General features: G+C 39.2%; 1 protein-coding gene across 4 annotated transcripts in view; it reads right to left on the bottom strand.

Annotated features, from left to right (window-relative positions):
- The window catches only part of mast2 (microtubule associated serine/threonine kinase 2), a 141,394-nt gene that overhangs the window by 118,481 nt on the left and 1,116 nt on the right, over positions 1-21,797 (bottom strand). The gene's annotated exons all lie outside the window — the stretch shown is intronic.

Here is a 21,797-nt window from a genome sequence, read left to right as displayed (position 1 = left end):
AAAATTCTAAAATAAATGTTTTGTGTAACTTAAACTCACAATAGTGCAAGAAAAATCCCCATGAATGCAGGCTTACAGCCAAAATTAAAGCAAAGCATCCACTAGCACCAAATCTACTTCTCAAACTACCACATCAGACACACACACACACATACACAGTACTGTTTCCCATGCTATTCAACTGACAGACAGTACAATGTTGCTGTGTCATTAACACTTACAGCCACAACAGCCTCTCCATCAAAACTCTGCAGCTGCAGAGCAAGTGGACAGCCTAATTCAGTTTGTCAGTTTAATAAAAGAAGGTTCCTCTGGACTTCCTTGATATCCCCAAGTACAGCCAACACACATAAACACAAGCGCAGAAGGTTCACATGATTTTGGAAATCTATTTTGTTGCCATGGAAACAGGGCCTGCCTGGGCTCATATCCTCCTCTCCGTTGCGCGCAGCCCAATGCTTGACAAGGCTTTTCCAGAAACATCTGGACAGCTCACAACATGTACACACGAGCTCCCAGACGGCCACATGTATGAAGGAGTTCTAGTGAAAGCTTCCGTTAGTCTCCAACCGCGTCCCTCAAACCCATTAAACACAGTGTAATCATGTGCAACTTGTAACCAATACTTAAGCTGCAGTAATGAATTACAGCAGAAGATGAATATTCAGTACCTCCATGCAGTATTAATATGTAAACCTTATGCGCGTGTTGCTTCACATCAGCCGCCACTCAGCTAGAATCACACATTATACTCAGTCACAAAACACTTTCACACTTCCGCCGTTTCTATGAAGGCCAGAATTCATTGAGGATGAGACACTGAAGACTTTTCTGGGAAAAAAAATATTTCAGACATAGTTCATAAATGTGCATTTATCCAAAGTCTCCCAATGCAAGCTACTTTAATAACTTTTCTGCCTGTTTGAATACTGTGTGAGATTATAAGAAGAGCTTAGAAGAGCTGTCACAACAGGTCGACAACATATAAGAGGTAAACAGCATATTTTCATGCGGTGCTGTTGGCAAGAATCAAACAAAAGAAATACAAGTTACCCACAGGCAACAATGACTGGGACACTTGAAAATACAGCACATAAATGCATGCATGAACCGCTACACATTTCTGGCAAGCAGGAGTCAGCCTGCTTCATTTTAACTCATTCAACATGTCAATATGCAGACTTCTGGGTGAAATTATAGCATCTGTTATCAGTATTTGTATCTCTGCACAATACAAGGACACAGCAATGGCTTAAATACTAATGCTGATTCTTCAACCAGGGGGTGACATCCCTGTCCGTCTTTTAAATACAGTCTGTGACATGGATGCATAACCTGACTGCAACCAAGTGATTATTCCTGTCTCTTGCACTTTCTCTCTCTCGCCACTTAAAGTGTCTCTTATTTTATTTACTTATTTGTTTTACAGTTAAGAAGCATGTCATGAATTTTCATGTTTCTAAATCTCATAGGTTTTGTAGAGAGATAAATGAAGTACAACTAGAAGAAAGAAGCAGCAGATACAGAATATTGATTCTGAAGTGGACAAAGAAAAACAAAAACTAACAGTATAATCGCAGTGCCTTGTTTCTGCTTGCAATGAGAGCACAACTCTCCCTGGCCAATGTCAGACTGATTACTGTGTATCATTGCACCACTGTTGATGGACACCTTCAGTTGCTACAGCCACATCTGTGCAACTAATGACAGGATGTCTTGTGGGGAAGGAAAGTCAGTGATTACACAGATTTTTCTTCCCCGCAAGACACGCAGAGCACTGCAGCACTGGCTGAATACATTTAAATTGATTGTCGCCCTCATTCAACTTGCTGCAACTCCAACTGCAACCAGCAGGTGGCAGACAGAATGCAATCTGCTAAGGAAGCTGTGATTACAAGTAATCTGCTGATCCAAGCTTCTTGTAGAGACTAAAATGAAATGTATTAACATAGAAGACAGCAAAGAGGAAAGAGGTGTGTGTGTGTGTGTGTGTGTGTGTGTGTGTGTGTGTGTGTGTGTGTGTGTGGGTGTGTGTGTGTGTGTGTGTGTGTGTGTGTGTGTGTGTGAGTGTGTGAGTGTGAGAGAGGAGAGAGAGAGAGAGAGAGAGAGAGAGAGAGAGAGAGAGAGAGAAGGAGAGAGAGAAGAGAGAGAGAGAGAGAGAGAGAGAGAGAGAGAGAGAGAAGCATCAGCTGTGATCACACACACACACACACACACTGTCACAGAGTCAGCTTTACAAGACTGCTGATATAAACACATACTGTACATCTGTCACTGGGAAGTAAACACAGATGAGAGCTAGATACATTTCCAATTGTGATGGGTCTCCAGGTATTAATGGAGCCGATTAGTTCTACCTGCTGCAACAAAGGAAAGTTTTGTTTGCAAAGGGAAATCAGTTACGGGACAAGAGGACGTATTATTTACAGTGATGCTACTCCTGATGGTGGGGTGCAAAGTTAGCTTGGTGCTACATCCACAAACTGTACAGGTTCAGAAATGCACATCAGTGCTAACTAGCATCAAGAAAATGATTAATAACATACTAAAATTTCTTGGCCAGTCTGTGTATTATTTGACACTTAATTCCAATAAAAATGCACCAAAGGCACGGACAGTTCAAGTGTGCCAATTCAGTGACTTGAAACACTGAAGGTGAGACCTAGAATGGAGCTGTCAATCAAATCAGCCACACCTCTACCTTCAAGCCTTAAAGTCTGGATGAACAAGTTAACAGATACTGTATAAATGGACTGACTGTGAAGCTGTTACAGAGGACAAAGGTATCCATAGAACCCAAAGCTTTTTTGTTTGCTTGTTTCACGCTGTAAACATGTTTTTACTGCTGTAAGGTTTTTACATTTTAACATAGGTGTCTATAGGGATTGACTTTTTGGAGCCAGACTCCAGTAGCCACTCCAGGACATGGAGTTTTTGGCATGTCGTTGACTTTGCCACCTGTTCCTCTTTGAATACAAAACGTTGATGAACAAAGCATTCTGCAGTAATCACTACCAATGGTGCATTATGCATGTAACACAGCTCTGTAAGTACATTCAGCAAGTTTATGAATGAATGTATGAAATATGAAAACAACAGCAACAAAAAAAGGGCTTAAGTGACATTACCTATTAGTCAGCTGGTAGGGACAGAAGGTTGGAGGACAGGAACATTTACTCACTTGACAAAATTACGTAAGAAACTGATTTTGGTATTCTACTGGTATCTGCTATAAAAAGACTATTTTTGTATTTTTGTTTTGAGAACTTCTATTCAGAATTCAAAGCACCCATCTGTGATAAATGAGGCCCTTTTTTAAAGCTTAATGTACAGTTCTGCATAGGTACATGGTAACTTGTATTTCCGGATAACAGTTTGGGAGTAAGAACCAAAGAAGATAAGGAGAGGGCCACTGTTGCCTGTTGAGACCTTTGAATTTCAGTGATGTGTATGGTATTAGAGTTTAGTTCTTAAAAAGCACCAAATTAATATATGTTTACACCACAAAGAAGGTTAAAACACACATGAACACTCAGAAAAGCTTTCAGAAAGAGATTTTAAAAAGTTTAAAACCAATTAAGAATAACAAATCCTAACGTAATTCAACAAACAATAGACCCATAACCATAAGAAGGAAGTAAAACCAGTTTTTCACAACCTTCTTCTCCTTTCCTCTCTTCCTTCTCCAGCTCACAGCTCCCTCCAAACTCATGCTCCTGCTTCACTGCATTTGGGTCGACATTAATCTTTTGTCATGTCCCACAGAGCTCTAAGCCACACTTTAATGTAACATACACCAGACCACAATCCATCACATCTGTCATCAAGTGGGCCTGAAAACAAGCTCCCAGCTTAGCTCGCGGATGATGATCCCTCTATCATTTAGAGAGAGAAAAAAAACAAACTTGTTACAGTGGTGCGTGCATCACACGAGTTAAGTAAGTGGAACTGTCCCCAGTGGAGCAGCTCAACCGCAGCCTTGTGACTTCACTGAATCTCACACCCACACAGCAAAACATAAACAAATACATGAAAATATAGATTATTATTATTACTAATAACATGAATAATGATGCAATCTTTTACATGACTTCTCTGACAGCAAAAGACACCGACAGATCCAAAACATGATCAGGGTGCCTTAACTGTTCAATGAACTAAGGAAATGCTGCAAAATTACCACAAGCACTTGCAAGTGAAATGCTGCCGATGCAAGAACACAGCACAGAGCAGCGTGCAGAGTGAAGGGTTAAACAGCACGTTTCTAGCTGTTAATGTTTTGTTTAGTGGGGAAACTGCCATAGCATCCAACATTTGTGGGTGTTCAGGCTCACCACAGCAGAAGTACAAGTGCGCTGCAGTCAACAGTCAAACAGGATTTAACAGGCCAGCAAGTTTTTTCTATTATTCCCTTCATTTTTAGTTGTTAAGCTTTCCTTGCCAATAGAAGATCACGTTTACTATAAACATGTGGCACATACATGTAGGCAGAAAATACAAGAAGATTCAAATAACTGATGTTATATGAATGGCTTTTTTAACTCTAGTTTAATGGTCAACAAGCTCACTTTAGATTTTGGGGTATCTCTAATTTTTAGTATAATGTTACATACGACATGTTAAAAACTAAAAGATTTAAATTTCATTTTTTTTAACTCTGCTTTTATGTGCTTAGATCTTTATTTCATAACAAAGAGGTGGTCTGGTAAAGTACTTGAAAGATTTTACATTTTTGGAGTGACTTTGAATGATGCCAGTGTTCATATTTAGGACCAGGAAGATATATGGTTAAGCGAGGAGTAAATCTTCATCCACTGTGAACGAGCATCACTTAACAAACATTTCAACCCACATTCACATTTTGTGTCAGGTGATCTCAGTAGCACACCGTTCACTGCAACATTTTTCATTGCTTTTGATGACGGTTTGCAACAGTTGCCACGGCACCGCAGAGCAACCAGTCAAAACAAATGGACGAGCTCATTCCTCAACGAGCGGCTACCTCTGTAGCGTGGACATTGTTCGGTTCTGAAAAGTCTGACACGGAGCAGAAAACTGTACTTTTAAAATTTGCAGTAAACAGCTCCCCACCACAGACACAGACACAACAAACTTCTTCTACCACCTAAGCAAGAATCATGTGAAAGAGCATGGAGAGAGTTTATGAATGAGAAGCAAAAAGAGAGGTCAAGTGCTCAAAATAAACCACAAAGCCAAATGTCAGAACAGGCTTTTCTCTGTGGTACGCCGTATAATAAAGACTCATTAAGATAGTAGCGGCCATTTATTAACTTTCTTTAAATATCTGGTTTCACGCGTTGGTCAAAACACACAACTTCAGGTACAGAACGCCCAGCCGAAAATACTTCACACGGGTTGAGTTGCTTCATTTATATCACCAGTATTTGGCCAAAGTATCTGCAACGCAGCATACAATACTGCTACAACAGATATGCTGACGAGCCGAACAACGCATCCCTGTAAGAGTTAGACGGTGCAGTTGATCCGAGACTGGATGCTCTGCAGTCGACGGTTGCAGACACGTTAGTTTCCCGAAGGCCATACAGGAGCAGGAATGATACCCAGAGGCCTCAGGGAAGCGCTCATGTAACATAACGCAATGCAAGGCCTGTATTTACTCCATTTTCAATTATTTCATTTATATGTAGAAAATAGATAGTACTTTTGATGTGGCAACTATATAAACTATTCGCTGAATTTATAGAAAATGCACTATAGTGTGATATATATATTGTTATCAGATAAGAACCGACTTGTATCGGGATATGAGATTTATCCACAGACAAAATGTGTGCAAAAAAGTGATATTGTTTCCCTATTATCTCAGTTACATTTTTATAATTGTTTAAAGCCATTGAGATTACAATACAATTAATCCTCTGGTCCTTTGTTGTAATAATGATGTTTAGTTGCTACCATAAACATATTTGAACCAGCATTAAAAGACAGGTCAGTAAGCCAGCTAAGATCATTCAGTATGTTGCATCATGAAATTGTGCAACAACAAATTCTGTCTGAACAGGATAACATTGCATCATATATACTTCCCCTCTGTCAGTGGGTGAAGAGGCAGGAGTGTCCCCATAAGAGCTCAGTGTGTGTATACACATGCATTTGTGTGTAAATACAAAGCTATTAATCAGAGTTAATACAAGGTTGATGTATTCTAGCTGCATTTGAGCCAGAAGAATGAGTGCAGAAATGAAAAGCCAGGAAGAAAGCAATAACAGGAAAGAGGAAAGTAGTCAGACAGATGGATGTGAACGATGGAGGCCGAAACAGGCAATGCAGAGAGGGTGTAGTGAGCCAGGACAGCTGCTGCCGATCCTCAGCTGTGGTTTGTGGAAAACTGTTTGTCCACATGCAAAGCTCTAACGCCAAAAACAAGTCATAAAATTCCAAATGACAATCCTCAGTCCCACATATAACACCACGGAGAACAAAAATTAAATGAGCAGAAATACCAAAATCACAAGACTTACTGTAATTAAAGAGGAAAAAAAACTCATTGAGATCCTGACACGCAAGAAACCTGTCAGGAAAATCTATTCTGATTTTTTTGTGTTGCCACAAAATAACAGCTCCAGGCATCACGAACTTCATGCTCATTTACTTCAACATAAGCAACCACATCATCTCACTGACACTTTACGTGGGCTCAATGTTCCTTCAAATTTCTTTAAGTAACATATAAAGGCTCACAAACAGCATTTTGTGTTTAAAAGCTGGTGAGCCCCAGCAGTAAATGATATGGAAAAAAAATGTGTTTTTCAAACAGTGACTTGGAACCAAAAACTGTTCCCAGTGAGACCGCTATCTGTACAGAGGAACAGGGGTTCATGGTTAATCAGTAAGAGCCCATCATCTCTGCCTCTGGGTGCTGTTGTCCATGGCAACAGTGGCAACACAGTAACAAATGACCATATTACAACCTGTGAATTGGCTGCAGGTTCATTCTCTAACAGAACTGCAGACACTGGACTAAAGAAAACGACCTCACCACACATTCCTCTTGCACTGCAGACAACGCCCACACCTCATAGAGCACAAACTGTACTTTCCACACGGGTTTGGACTTTTCAGAAATACTCAGAAAAAGACAGGGAGAGATAGGGAAACGCAGAAAACCCAATCACAGGACACAGAGTACAGTCCTGCCCATCAAAGCATCAATAAACTTGTCAGAACTTCCTTCTTTTGTATGACTCGACAGTATCTTATTTCTCAAAAACAATCAAATCCTAAAATATGGGTCAGATCCAGCATTTGACACTTCTGTAAACTGGCTCTGTACTTCTAATATAGATAAAACATTCACGTCGTTCACTCATCGCTGCTCAAGGCATTAAAAAAAAAAAGATAAAATGCTTAAATCTGAATACTTAAGCCACTTTATACCAACTATTATTAATAGTAACTGAATAAAAGAATTGAAATTATTCTAAAATGCTGAAAAAGATTACGTCTGGGGAACAATAGGAAGGCTGGACTGTGGAACAGCGCATCCAAAAGTCTGTATCAGCGCAAATATATTAACAGAAAATGTAGAATATAAAAATTAGACTAGTGTTCACTGCAAGCCCCCAATAGCCAATGACTTGTAAATTACAAGTTGTTAGCCATTCAGGAAATATGCAGATTGAAAGCACTTTTCAGGCCGTTACTATGGTACACACCAGCAGCAGAAGAACTAACTAGCATGAAGCAAGATAAAGGATCAAAAGTTAAGAGGTATTTTTCCAGCTGCTACAGCATCAGATTTTCCTTCTATGTTTTCAATTGTTTATCACTTAAACTTGAACAGTCTTCAAACTGATTCGATGACTGCTGAAACGCTCCAAGACTAACTCTCATCTCGCTGCTATTTTGTGTTGTAAGGTGCGCTTGGTACAGCAGTAATCACATCACAGGAAGCCAGGTCACCTGTAAACTATAAACCCAGCTACAAGCTTTTCAACATGTTCCAGGACTCTGTTGAGTCACTACTAAACTTTAAAATCAGTGTGAAGATGTGTCCATTGTCTGCGTACAGCCAGCCAAACAGACAAGTAACTCCACTGTCTGGTCACCATGAGGTCATACTTGCCCACCCAAATAAACAGTGTGATCAGGAACAAAGAATGAGGAGGAAAAGAAGGAGAAGAAGAAGAAGAGTATCCAAAAAACACTCACAAATGTTCCACATCTGCACCGTCTCACCAAGTCAATGTGGAGATATTTGAATACATTCTGTTATCTACCCGGTAAACGTGGTAAACTATTATATGAAGTTTGACAAAGGACAAAAGAAACTTCAAATGATCGCCATCTTTTAGCATCCAATATACAACTGTCAGGAACAGCTCAAATACAGATCAAATGTAACAGTAAGAAGTGCCACACTCTAGTTTTTGCTGCTCACAACTCAGCAAATAGATTGTTTGACAATATTTCTAAGTGGGCGTAGTCACAAGTTTACAGGTTTGAAGCACAAAAACTAAAAGAAAGTCCAGTGCACCATGGGAATAACTCTCCAAATGTCTGGAACGACACTGGAGGAATGAAAGCCACAAGCTCCATGGGTATATCAGATATATCAGAACCACGTCACTGTTAAATGAAACTAATGCAAAGCTGTTTTTGTAAAAGATGATGTGTCACCCTGGGAGAAGTGAGTAAAATCTCTGGATTGCAGCCATGTGACCTGGGTGTGAAGTTAATATGAGGCAGAGTAGCTGACAGTAACCTTTAATTGTACAATACTTGATACAACTATCAGGATGCAATAAAACAAAACTCCAAAAGAGGAAGGCGTGCATTTTAAACCAACACCATAACACTATGACATACCATGAGATGAGGGTGGTAACAAAAAACTACGAAAACAAAGAAAGAAAGCATGATAGATGAGGTGTGCTTTAATCTGAGGTCAGGCTCAGCAGGTCATCTCCAGCCTGCCTCCCTCTCCTAGTGTGAGGTGACCTTCACTGGCCTGCTCAGTCGCGCTGGGGGACATGAAGTAAATAACCCACTGTTGAACCACAGGCCAGATAATAAGATGGTTGCTGTGGATCTCTTCATTAGTAGGTGGAGCAGTTTGGATGCAGCCACATTGTTGGCTACAGTGAGAGGAGACAGGAATAAGCAGTGAAAATGTTAGAAGGGGGAGGTTTCTTTGCGAACAGTGGGGTGCATTCAGAAAATGTCACAAAGGAAAATGTCACATCTCACCTCCTCATCCTCTTCTGTGCGCACTGAGAAAATTATTTGTGGGAGGAAAAGCTCAACAGCGCTGGAATCAGACCGTTCTTTAGTCATACAAACACAGATTCATGAGCGTGTTTCAGTTTGGGGGAAAATGATCGGTTATTTGATTATTTGGCCAGGCGATGATCACGGATAAAGTCCAATGATTTTGAACACAATGAAAGTATTCCCTGTTGTCTCACTATCAGATATAAGACACAAGGGGTGAGCTCAGACTCTTGACTCAACACAATGACAATGTGACATCATGTTTTTATAGATTAAAAGTTTATTTCGTGATCTTATTTCTAATTTTTTCGTTATTTTGCTGGAAAATCTTACTAAAGAATAAAAAGTACTTGGTGACGAGCCTAACACAAAACACACAACAACAACTTCCATTACAATACACAACCAGCCAGCCAGAAACAATAGAGTGGTTTGAGATATTAAATAGCTTTTCATATAGCTGCTCGCCTCTGCCACACAGATAAAGCTCATTAAATGTCTGGCTCTCATCCAGCAGCTGAAAGACACAAAATAATGCGTGTGCAATCATGTGTGTTCAGATGTGAGGGGTGTGTGTTATGTGGAGACACCTGGTCTCGAGTCTCCACCCGTTGTTGAAGCTCAGTTTGAAAATGAATGGATGTAACTGACATTATCCAAAGGATCTCTGCTCTCTCCACATAAACTGACAATATTATTACAGGATCATGTTTTATAGCCTGACATTAACATTTGGCTTCTTTGGGTTGCATTTTTGAAGATAATCATACTGAAGTTTATTTGATTTTCTGTAATTATATAAAAAGTATGTGGAAAAATCTTATTTTGTTGCATGAACCACAACTATGCTGACTTTAAGATTTGACAACATAAAAAAAATAATAATTTTCCCAAAAACATGACTGACTCTTGAAAATTTTACTCCGGCCATGCGATTCCATTGTGTCTATATAAATGTGTTCTTGTAATGTGGCCGCTTGACTGAAAAAGATAGAAAACTGCATATGAAATATGTGCAGAAATACACAATAACCTCTTTTGTAAAACTTGAAAAACACCACAGCCTTTGGCAAGTAAGAAGCTCTGAGCCATGAAAACAGACAGAGTGAGAAATGGTCCCTAAAATGGCAGAAAGACGCAAAGTCAGTGCTGCAGTTTGGACCAGAGCGAGCCAAGTTCCAGCTCGTTAATTCAACGTTTAATTTGCAAAAATCAGAGGATTACACAAAATTTTAATCCCTGGAAACATTAAGTCTCTGCGTACAGCACAGGAAATCCTCAAGTCATGATTTGATTTATTGAGGTGTACCTAAACCTGAATTGGATTTGTCCCAGCAAATAAAATAAATAAATAACTTTGCTGTGTGAATGATGAGATAATGTTGAGATCAATGAGACATGTTTTTATCATAATGTTTATCGTATGTAGGCCACTGAGAAGAACAAAAGCTAAGTGCAATGAATAAGATCCATCTTTATAATTTAAGAAGTAATGGCAAGTCAAAGAACAATCAGAGTCTCTCAGGCTTCGTAGTACAAAGCTAGCATACTACATTATTTCCATTAGGCATAGTATAATTACTAAAGGCATACGGTCTATTCTCATTCTCAGTCTATCATATTATTCCTGACGTGACACCCCAGTGTCAGAAAAGCTTCAAACTCACTACCGATGCCCAGGAAAATATTTTGTATATGCATAATACCATTTATGATACTACGGGGAAGAGCTTTGGTATTTTCAAATCATATCTCAAAAAATTGAACTTGTTAATTTTCATCTAAGTTTACCAATTCTAACTTAGATTTGACCAAAAAAAGTATTTAGGATTAGATTTTAAAACGGCCTGTTTCAGTTCAAGCATGGTTTTCAATAAATTGCATGCTCAAAAAAATGTTTTGTCACGCACCCATTTCTTCTTGTTGCATGTTTAAGCTCTACGTGGAACCTTGTTAAGATACGACCGAGCAAAATATGATTTTTTTGCCATTTTTCAAGTGGTCTTAAACTTTTGATCGGGACCATAATTTAACTATTTAAGAAGAAATTCTTACATAGTTCTTGTTTTTCTAATTAAGACAAAAGTTAAAAATGAATATTTTTAAAGTATGGTAGTAGTTATGCTTTTTCATTTCTTTTTAAATGAAAAAAAAAAAAAAACAGACTGAAAACCAGAACTGATCGCAGGCTGCATTTCATTACTGACCACACAGCTTGTTACAACAAAATGAGAAACATGTTTAACAAATTATTGTAAAAGTAGAAAAATGACATCTTCAGCTCTGCAGGCATGAAACACATCTCATTCAACTGCTCTGTTCCAGAAATTGTTGGTTTAGGGAGCAAAAGATTCCTGAATGTACTTGACTACAGTCATATGCTACAGATAATTTTTAGATTATTCAAACACCTGAAAACACATAATTAGCTACAGTATATGATGAACGCATGAAGAAAAACTGTATAGTGGCTGATATAGTTAATCAAATATAGTGTATGAATGTGAGACAAGCCTGTACACCACCAGAAACCAAGGTATCAAAAAAAACCTCCCAAAGACGCACTAAAATCAACAAAGTAATTGCTTATTATGTTAGCGCAGAAATGTCAAACACAATGAGCAAGAAAGGCATCGGGAAAATTGTCAACATACTGGTCAAAAGATGTTTTCCTCTCACACTAAGTGACAAAACCTGCCTGTATGCAAAATGCAGCAGGGGAAATAAGGAGGGGTCTCACAGCTGCTGAGTACTTTGTGTCTTATCAAGTAGCCCTGATCTCAGCCCTAACGTTTCATACCTTCCTACACGGAGGCTGAGCCAACATTGAGATCTTTCAATATAATACAGTTGCAAATCACTTACAAATAAAAGAAAAAACACGTGTGTAATGTGGGTATGTGTGCACATACGCCCATTTTTGCAACATGTGTGTTCATGCACATGTGGCACCATAAGAAAGCATACTGCATCAGATTTGGGCTGCAGTTTTCTTGAGCAGCAGGAGATTCATGGAAGCAGTGATCTCTCAGAATACTGAACCATTCAGAAGCTGCATTTACTTGGGTCATTGCCACACACGAGTTGATGCTTTGTCAGCTGGCAGACTTTTTATGCGATCACTCTACTAATAAAAGCAACACGAATTGTGCAGGGCTGGCAGGTTTTTGATGCTCTGGCACTAATAAAAGTTTACCATCATCTTTCTGCAGCACAAACATGGGAAGCAAAGGACAGTACAGATTAGGAAGTATACTGCATGCAAAACAGCCTTTTTAACGGAAGCCAACATGTTATTGTGTTGATGCATGTCACGACAAGACGATCACCAGACTCATCATCAGAGTGGATCATAGCCAAAAAATGAGCAATTTAATTACAATTTGAAAGGCACATCTGGCACTCTGAACTAAATGTATCAAATGACATGGCAACATAACTAATGGACAATAAATAGTAAAGGTATGACGACACAGTTAATGAATCTCAGATTTGGCTGTAATATTTACAATGTTTGAATCTTTTAAAAATCACTGTATCATATATTAGTGCAAGAAATACTTAATAACAATGGCACTAGGAATTTTTGCAATGCAGCAACTACCCTTCTATTTACAAGGGACCAGGATTACTTGGGGACTTTGGTATGTTGCTACGACTGCGGTGGTCAGTGATCTTAATCCCAAATCTGCCATTTCTAATTTGTAAACTACAAATTCCATCAAAAACTAGCTTCCATGTTTCAGTGTTTTCATGTGCACAAGAGGGTGGTGTTGGCAATTTTAAATGGAAGTTAGACAGCATTTTGTCCACATATGTCAAAGAGCATGTCTGGCTGCGGAGCATGAAGATATATTAATTGAAGAATAAAATTTCAAAAGATGATATGATGGAGAACATCCACGGCAGGACTACGTAAGGAACATTGGGCTACCTTTCAACAGGAACAATCTTTGTAGAAGTCTATTAAGATTCATTTTAGGCCTGCAGCTGACCACAGATGGAATTCCCAGAGGATTAGTTTTAAATTCAACTCAAACTAATCCCAGGCAAACAGGGCTTTATTACACTGGACTGGTATTACCAAGGAAATATCCATCGCATGTCTGTTTCTTGCACTGCATTCACACAGAACATCCCAAGTTTGTTAAACTGAAATTAACGACCTGCATTACTTCTAATCTACAGAATAACTACTGAGCAATTATTGAAATATGGCAAAATGTTCCAAAAATGCTTCAATGATTTATTTTTATCATTATGATAGATACGAGTTTGCTCTTTCAGTGACTAGGACTCCATGCTGTTTAGTAAAATAAGACTCAGGAATCATGAGAACCAGTGCTGTGCAAATGTTTAATTTACTAAAGGTCCTCAGGTTTATGTGGACTAATGTGAGGTTCTGTTGGAAATATCACCCAGCAGAGAGCCAAGGACTTGTATGTTTAACAGGAAAGTGTCAGTGGGAGGTAAACTGAAAGCTCAATTTTAATAAAGTGGAATTATTTTTACCTCAATTCACATCAAATCTCCTACGAGTGCAAAAATATTTATACTCATTAAGTTGTATTGATATTAAAAAATATATAAAAATAGTAGGCCAGTTAAACTATACATGGGCCAGTAAAACTTTGAGCCACTGACCTGGGCCTGGAGCTTCACCACCATGGCTACACCATCACAGGCCTGTTTTCTGGAGCAGCAAACGTTGCATCAGAGCACAGGGCTCTACACCTGATATGACTGATCATCAGTTCACATGAGTCACTATTTACAGGCCTGAGACATGTAGCGATACGACCTATCAGAACACTAATCCCCTGGGCTACTGATCACAGCTCACCGATTTAATTTTTGGTGGATTAAACTGATATTTAAACGTGAAAGCTTTAATCGTGGGTGTGTTCTTGCTCTGAGGGCTCAGTAGCAAGTCCAGCTTGCGTCTGTTGAAAATAATATTTGCCAAAAGCGATTGTGAAAGAATTGAGGTTAATGTTCAAACGCTGTCTGGGAATCAGACAGTGAGGTCTCATTACTGCCTAACCAGAGTTATCAGCACTGCTATAAAATGAGATCAGAGCCGTTTCAGTAAAGATTGTAATTAGTCCAATTTATGCTGATATGAATGCTTGTAATCATTTTGTAGTTTTTCCGACAGAGCAGCTCTGAATAATGCCACTGACTCACTGATGTTCCCACTTCCTGTGGTTCAGGGAGGTGAATTGGAGACTGGAGAAACAGCCATTTTTTAATTTCCCATATGTATATATAATTCAAAAATTGGTTGCAAGCTAACCGGGCCTAAGTTTAAGTTTACATCTTGCAGATCTTTCCAGTGAATGTGGCACACAGGCATAATAAAAAATGTCTTTACTTTGACTGACAAGACAGAACATAAAATGTAACTTTTGCAGTTACATAATTCGACTGTCTGTCAAACCTTCTTGTCTTATGATTGTTTCAGACCTCATTGTTGTGTTTGTGGTCCTATAGTTAGCTGGCAAGGAAGCAGGATGTTTTTCTGGAATCGCCTTGCTGGCCAAGGCCCAAAGGTTAATATCACCCAATCACGACAGGGATGGCCACCCTCAGTCACTTCCAAAAAACATTCATGTATCAAGATGGCCCACACACACACTGTTTGATTTAAACCACAGCATGCTGTAAAATCTGTAACGCCCACTTGAATGCAAGCGAAGGAGCTCATGAAACGTGTGCTGACACAGTTATTGTCATCACTGTAACGTAAAAACAGGCCAGAGTAACAGACACTCCTCTGCAATCACTGATCCTCAACCTCGTTTTCGAGGAAAAGAAGTCATTTAAGTCATGCAAGCGACAAACACCTGTCAAACACCAAAAGGTGGGGGTTGGGGCTGTTGATTGGTTGACCTCATTTCACTGAGTAAGAACGGGGAAGGTTGATGGTAGAGTTCATACACACATTTCCCTGTTCTGCTCTTTCTCTCACTTAGAGATCCTGCAGAATACTTTAGCTTTTTGATGTGTGTGTGTGTGTGTGTGTGTGTGTGTGTGTGTGTGTGTGTGTGTGTGTGTGTACATGTTTATACATCTTTGTGAGGACAGAGAAATTGGCCTGCTACCTTATTTGTGGGGATCAAAAGTCACTTATGGGGACGAAAGGCCTGTCCCCACGAGTTTGAAGGCATTTTTGAGGCTCAAAATGTTGTGTTAGTGTCAGGGTTACAATTAGGTTATAGTTAGGTATAGGGTAAGGGTTAGGTTTAGGCATTCATCTTTGATGGTTAGGGTTAGGCTAAGCAGCTAGGGAAAGCATTATGTCAATGAGATGTCCTGTGTGTGTGTGTGTGAGTGTTCTCCTCCTCAGTGGACAACAATGTGTTATCTACAATTTTGGGGAAAAAGACTCCTACTCATTCATCCATCCAGCTGTTGAAAAAAATATTTAAAGTTACTCATAATTTTTCCACACTTCTGCTATGAAAGTTCAAAAGCTGCCAGTTGTAAGCCCTTTCCATCTCCTGTTTTTCCTCCATTAGCTAGCTCCCTGGCAAGGCCACTATTGTGGTGGCCCTCGAGCTGCCTCTGTACCTTGTCTCACTGTCAGGTGGATTATGTCAAATTAAGTGGCAGTTATGACAAATGATTATGTCTGTGCCTGCTTTTACATGGACACATGATCCCAATTATTGTACACAAAAAAACTATAGAGAAGAAAATCTAAACTCGGGCAATTATGATAGTTGAATAGCATGTTACTTGTTCAACTTGATATCGCTCCACTTAAGAAAATATCGGTTTCCAAGTTGGTTTAAAAAAATGTCATGACATTCTCTGCTGGAGTGCTCACCTTACACTACCTAGTGCTTTGAGGTGACTGTTATGAATGAGTGCCTACAGGAGGCACAGCCATTTGTCGTTTCCTGTGAATTAGGTTAATGCGACTTGATGCTCTTGAGTATACATTCACTTCTATTAACAACTCAAAATGGAAAATAAATGCCTAGAGAAACACTGTAAGTGTTCATTGTTTTCCTTAGTTAGTTATATATTAATAAAGAGCAATGTTATATCATAATAGGTTCAAATTTATTGGTTTAATGCTAGTAAATTTTCACATACTAAAAACTTCTATTGAAAATTTCCTAAACACTAAACATGACAGAACAACTTCCACAAGGAAAACTCTTTAACAATGTTTAATATTAAATTGTGTCAAATTTGAAAATACTACAACAGCAAGCATAATGCAGGCTTTTGTTCACTGCACAGAGTTGTGCCCATTTTCAGGGACAGGGTAGAAAAAGCAAAGTTTAAACGAGGTGGTCAATAGCAAAGACAGCAAAGCAATGTGCAGTCCAGATCAGTGTGAGATCAACATCACTCAGGTTCAGGGGGGGTAACATTATAAGACATTAAGCTGGAGCAGATGATGGATTGTCCCTAGTGAGAGTGTTGTGCTGGCATTTTCACAATTTAACAGCCCAAAGTTTAATCTAAAGGAAAAGACTTAACAAAATATAATTTGAGAACGGTAAACAGATAACCACAAACACACTGAATATTAACAAAGGGAAACAAACAAATGCTTTGACTTGTGTCATTTGTCACTTTTTGAGATTTCTCCTTCCTACTCATTGCAGATTACCACAATAACTAAACCTGTACACTAATACGTGAGATTTTTGTATAGTCATCGATAGGGCTCATCTCAGCCATAATTCTCGTTAATGAGGGCTTTATAATTAATGTCAATCATCCTACTGCATCTGCGCCTTCCCATTAGTGCGCTTCTAGGCATTCTAAAATGGCACATAAACCATTTGGGCTCTATCAGTCTGCCCCCTGGCATCTGCAATGCAGGGAGAACTATCAGCTGGAGTCCCAAAGGTCGTTCTGGCTCAATGGCTCCTCAGCTGCACCTAACCCATAAGTGGTTAAAGGCTGGGAAGGAAATCACTCTCCCGTATCAGTGAAAGGGAGGGGAGGAGATTTAATGAGTACCCTAAGCACATCTAATGAACCGGAGATGTTAACAGCTACTGCTACCGTTGACAATATGTAGAGCTAGGAACAGACGAAGTTGATGAGGCGGTTTGACTTCTTTCAGCATTATCAATAGCGAAGGATGGACATTATAGTGAGCATGGGGCTGGACACTATGGAAAGAAATCCATTCTCTCAGAAGAAGAAATGTTCTAAACATTAGCTACATGGTCATATGATAGAAAAAAAATGTTGGTAGTGCTAGATGTTTAGTGCAATGGTTTTCAAAAGTAAACTTCATCAAACTGATGGACAGATAACAGTTTACAAAGAATTAAGGAGCTACAATGTGCATTTTATAGCTTAGAAATGAAGTGAAAGTGAAGTTAGTGAAATAACAAAACTCCCTGTTCCCAGCCACTCCTATTAACACTGTAGAGTACACATTTAAGCTGCTGTAGATTTCAGTCTACCTCAAGTCTGCCCTAATTAGCTTGATCATGTCAGGGGCTTAAGCAAGGAGCAACAACATGGTGTCTTAAGTGAGAAGATATTACAGCTGATCCTTTCATCTCTCTTTCAGCTAGCAGAGAAAGAAGAAATGTTTTCTCTGCAATCTATGAGAGCTATGAACTCCATCACATATAGCTGCAATGTTTTGGCTGTGGAGAAAAAGTTATTAATTAATTTAAAACATAATAATATTATTTGCAACAAAAACAAATCATATTTAAATACCCTTTCAAGAAATCTAAGGTCGCTTTACACAAAAGTCAGAGCTCAAAGGCCTCAGTGAACAGGTGGCATTTGAACTGTCTGTTGAAAATACTCAGGGATGGAGCCTGTTCCAGAGAGATGGTGCAGTAGCACTGAAGCCTCTTTCCCTAAAAGACTGGCGTGAGAAGTGCAGACTACGCCTTTATCTGCAGAATGCAGAAGAAAACATGAGGTCTAGAAGAGAAGATCAGAAAAATGCTGAGGAGCAAAAGCATGTTGGGATTTGTAAATGAGGAGATGGATTTGATAAGAGATACGGAACTCGACTGGTAGCTTAGCCGTCATCATCGCCAAACTCCAGCACGTAAGTGTTAGGGTGATGTGTTTAGGTAGGAACTCCGGCAGCTGAGTTCTGAACATACTGCAGTGTGTCCAAGGCTTTGATAAACAGACCAAGCAGGAAAATGTTACAGTAGCCCAGGTGGGAAGTATTGAAGCTATCAATGATGGTTTCAGCTGAAGAGTCAGGGAGCACTAGCCAGAGCTTGGACATATTTGGGTGGCACTTTTAGAGATGGATTTAATATGTAGTAAAAATTAAGGAGAGTGGAGGAAGCCCAGCATGACACCAAAGTTGTGGAAAAGGTGAGATAGAGGTGCAGATTGGCCACTTTTCCTGGCTGTGACCTGGGAACCACAACCACAGTTCAGTTTTATTATTGCTCAGTTTGAGAAAATTGGTTGACATCCAGTTTTTGATGTCTACGAAGAAGCTGACAAGAGACAAAGGAAGACCTTACCAAGGTGCTTCTCTGGTCTGTCACAGCAGATGGTCTGTGACCCTCCCTGTCCTCAGGACCAATAATCAAGACTGCGAGGCTGAAGCTCATGCGTGCCCAGAACACGACGCTTTCCAGCCCTGGAGGATCCACATTCTTTTGCATACTTTTGATATTTTTTAAAGAAGTGTGTCATGTTACTGGATTTTGTTGGGACCTGTCGCCACTATATCTTGCAACCTGTCTTTATCTGTGCTTGGTCTAATCATAGAAAACTGACCACTTCCACACTTTTGATGATGTGTGACCTTTCTTTGGTATTATCTCTTCCTGAACGGCGGATACATTTTCCTTCTTGGCTTTACTCATCAGGACATCCTGGTTATTGTCATTTTTTTCTCTCAGAAGACCAGCGTTACACCAACCTTACATACTGCCTGAAACCAAATTATTGTTTGTTTCATCAAATATTAAAGCCTACATTTATCATCACCATTGACATTTTTCCCCCTCTATAAAATATTGTGATCATTTTATCGCCCAGCACTACTCACACCATGTTGGAAAGTTCCAAAAATATCCATTATAAAAAGGAAAGCTACCATTTCTCCATTTTTTTTTACATTCAATGTTCAATGGCATTTACACCTAACCCTATTTTGAATTTGTTTAAAAGATAAAGGAGGAGTTTGATTACACCTTGCAGAATGTCTGACTTTAATGATGTAATAATGTCCTGTTTGTTTTTACGGTGGTGACTGTTTGCAGTCACCACCGTAAAAACAAGCATTCTTCTTCCAACTGTCAGTATGCAGGTCCCACATTACAACACTCCAGTGGGTGTTTGTATGTGTTTATCCGCTGTCCCTGGCAACATATTGAAATTCACGCTGAAGTTAGAAAATGACATCCATCCTCTGACTGTGTGAAATGTTGGTTATTTTGTGGGGGTTTTATTGTAACAAGGACAGCGTGTAAGTGAAGACATCAGTGACGAGTGATTCTCCAGGAGCAACTGTATGATCTGATGATCTGTTTCTCATAAAGTAAGGACGATAAGCATAAAAACCACTTATTTGTGTGGGTTTTCTTTACAAGACGGCAACTGGCTGTTATTTTTAAATGAACATGTAGAAATCATCATCAAGCAAAAACGGAAATCCATGCACAGCTCTGACCTCTAGCATGTGCAGCTTTTCTCCGAGGACATCTCTTTGCTTTGTCAGAAGTAAGCTGTTGTCACACATCTTACAGAAACCCCAATTATACACATTTGCAAGAAAATAAGAACAGCCAACCCTGAAGTAATATAGCACATGATTCACAGCCTTCCACAATGTAAGCAAATAGGCAGATAAGTCACTTAACATGAAAACGCCCTGTCTGCTCCTTCACTTCGTCACGGTTCACACAAGAACAAATAAAACTGTGGCAGCAAAAAAACATCTGTCTTTCTTCCCATGATACAAATATAAAGCTCACTCCCTCAAACTTCCCCAAAACCGAATCCTTCCCCTGAATCTAAACTGCCTGCAAAGGAGACATTTCCTCTTTTAGGCCGGTTTTGGGAAACATTTGGAGCTCCACCGATGACTTCATCTTTGGACAGAGGTTCTTATTAGAGGGCTATCTTTATAGTTTTTACAAACAAAGACAAATAAAATATAAAACTGCCTTAGTATGGCTCCTGAACAGTATTACACACAGGCTGCAAGTGATTTCAATTCCTAGCAGCATTAAAATAAACTTTTACTGAATTCTATCAGGAATTGCACTGTACAGTATTACCACGCAACAATGAGTTATTACGGACTCATATATGATGTCCTCTGTAATGGCTTGCCCATATCAATAAAGTCTTAAATATTTTAATTATTGGTTTAGTGAGGTAAAGTAGCCACCAAAGGGGGCATGCAACAAATCTGACTGTAAAATTGTGGGTGCAAATCAATATTTACTATAACAGATATGCTAGTTAAGCTGATAGCCGGTGCTCAGCTTCTCATACTTCTTACTTCAAAAAGTCTTTACGGAAAATGTTGTAAAATCTTTCAGGACTTCACAAAACATTTTGAACATTTAGCCAGTTGAATATTATTAAAATACTTAGACATATGGTACTGCGATAGCAATCAATACTGGCCTATACCTGTTTTTAAACCAATATACTGATGCATCGCTTCTAGAAGAGCATATTCCACCAACAGCTAATAACTGGTTAAAGTAGATATATGTGGCAGACAGTCGTTTATTTTGTGCTTAAGCCTCTTAACCCTCTAAATGTGCAAATGCACAGAGTTTCAGACTTTATATATGTAGAATCAATAACTTTATGGGAGGGATGAACCCTCCCCCAATAACACTTATATCAAATAACTGGACTGAAAAAAATACTACTAATAAAAAATACCTGAAATAAAATTACCAGTTTGATGGCACAGCTCAAAGCCCCTCTGACCTCCAGTTCTGATGCATTTGTTCTTAAGCTGTAGGTTTCCCAGGTATCCCAGACTGGCATTACAACTACATGTTGAACAAATTGGGCACTGAATAGATTAGCACAAGGCCAAATAACACCAAGTAATGAGCCCACTATGGATAACTTGGTGTTAGTTGGTGGTGGATTACTTCTACTTACTGATAAATTACAACAAATCCAAAATCCATACTCTTTGACAAAGCGCAGATTTACTGCTAGAGTACACTTTAGTCTTCTTCAGGACTCCAGACTACATGCCTTCGTCTGACAAACCAAAGAATGTATACAACCTACCATAGTAGGAAACAGCCAGCATCCACACTGACTGAGCAAAAACTGTGAAGCTCCTGAATTAGGTCCCTTTTCTCCATTAGGGAATGAGTCTTTCAAACATGTAGAGCTGCAGGGACAGAGCATCTGTGTACATGTTTTACTGAAAGCGTATATTTCCTGAGAGGATTAACTGTTCGTTAGTAGTACGCTGATGAAACAGACGGACATCATAACTGCTTGTTTATTCTATATTGACTGCTTCATTTTTCACACAACCTCACTGCTGTGTGACTACATGCTTACAGACAGTTTTATAACTACTAGCA

Source organism: Haplochromis burtoni, unplaced genomic scaffold (assembly GCF_018398535.1).
Source record: "Haplochromis burtoni strain Fernald_Lab_line unplaced genomic scaffold, NCSU_Asbu1 Contig_67, whole genome shotgun sequence".
Classification (NCBI taxonomy): domain Eukaryota; kingdom Metazoa; phylum Chordata; class Actinopteri; order Cichliformes; family Cichlidae; genus Haplochromis; species Haplochromis burtoni.
The sequence above is the reverse complement of the archived record's forward strand: the minus strand, read 5'-3'. Positions and strand labels throughout refer to the sequence as shown.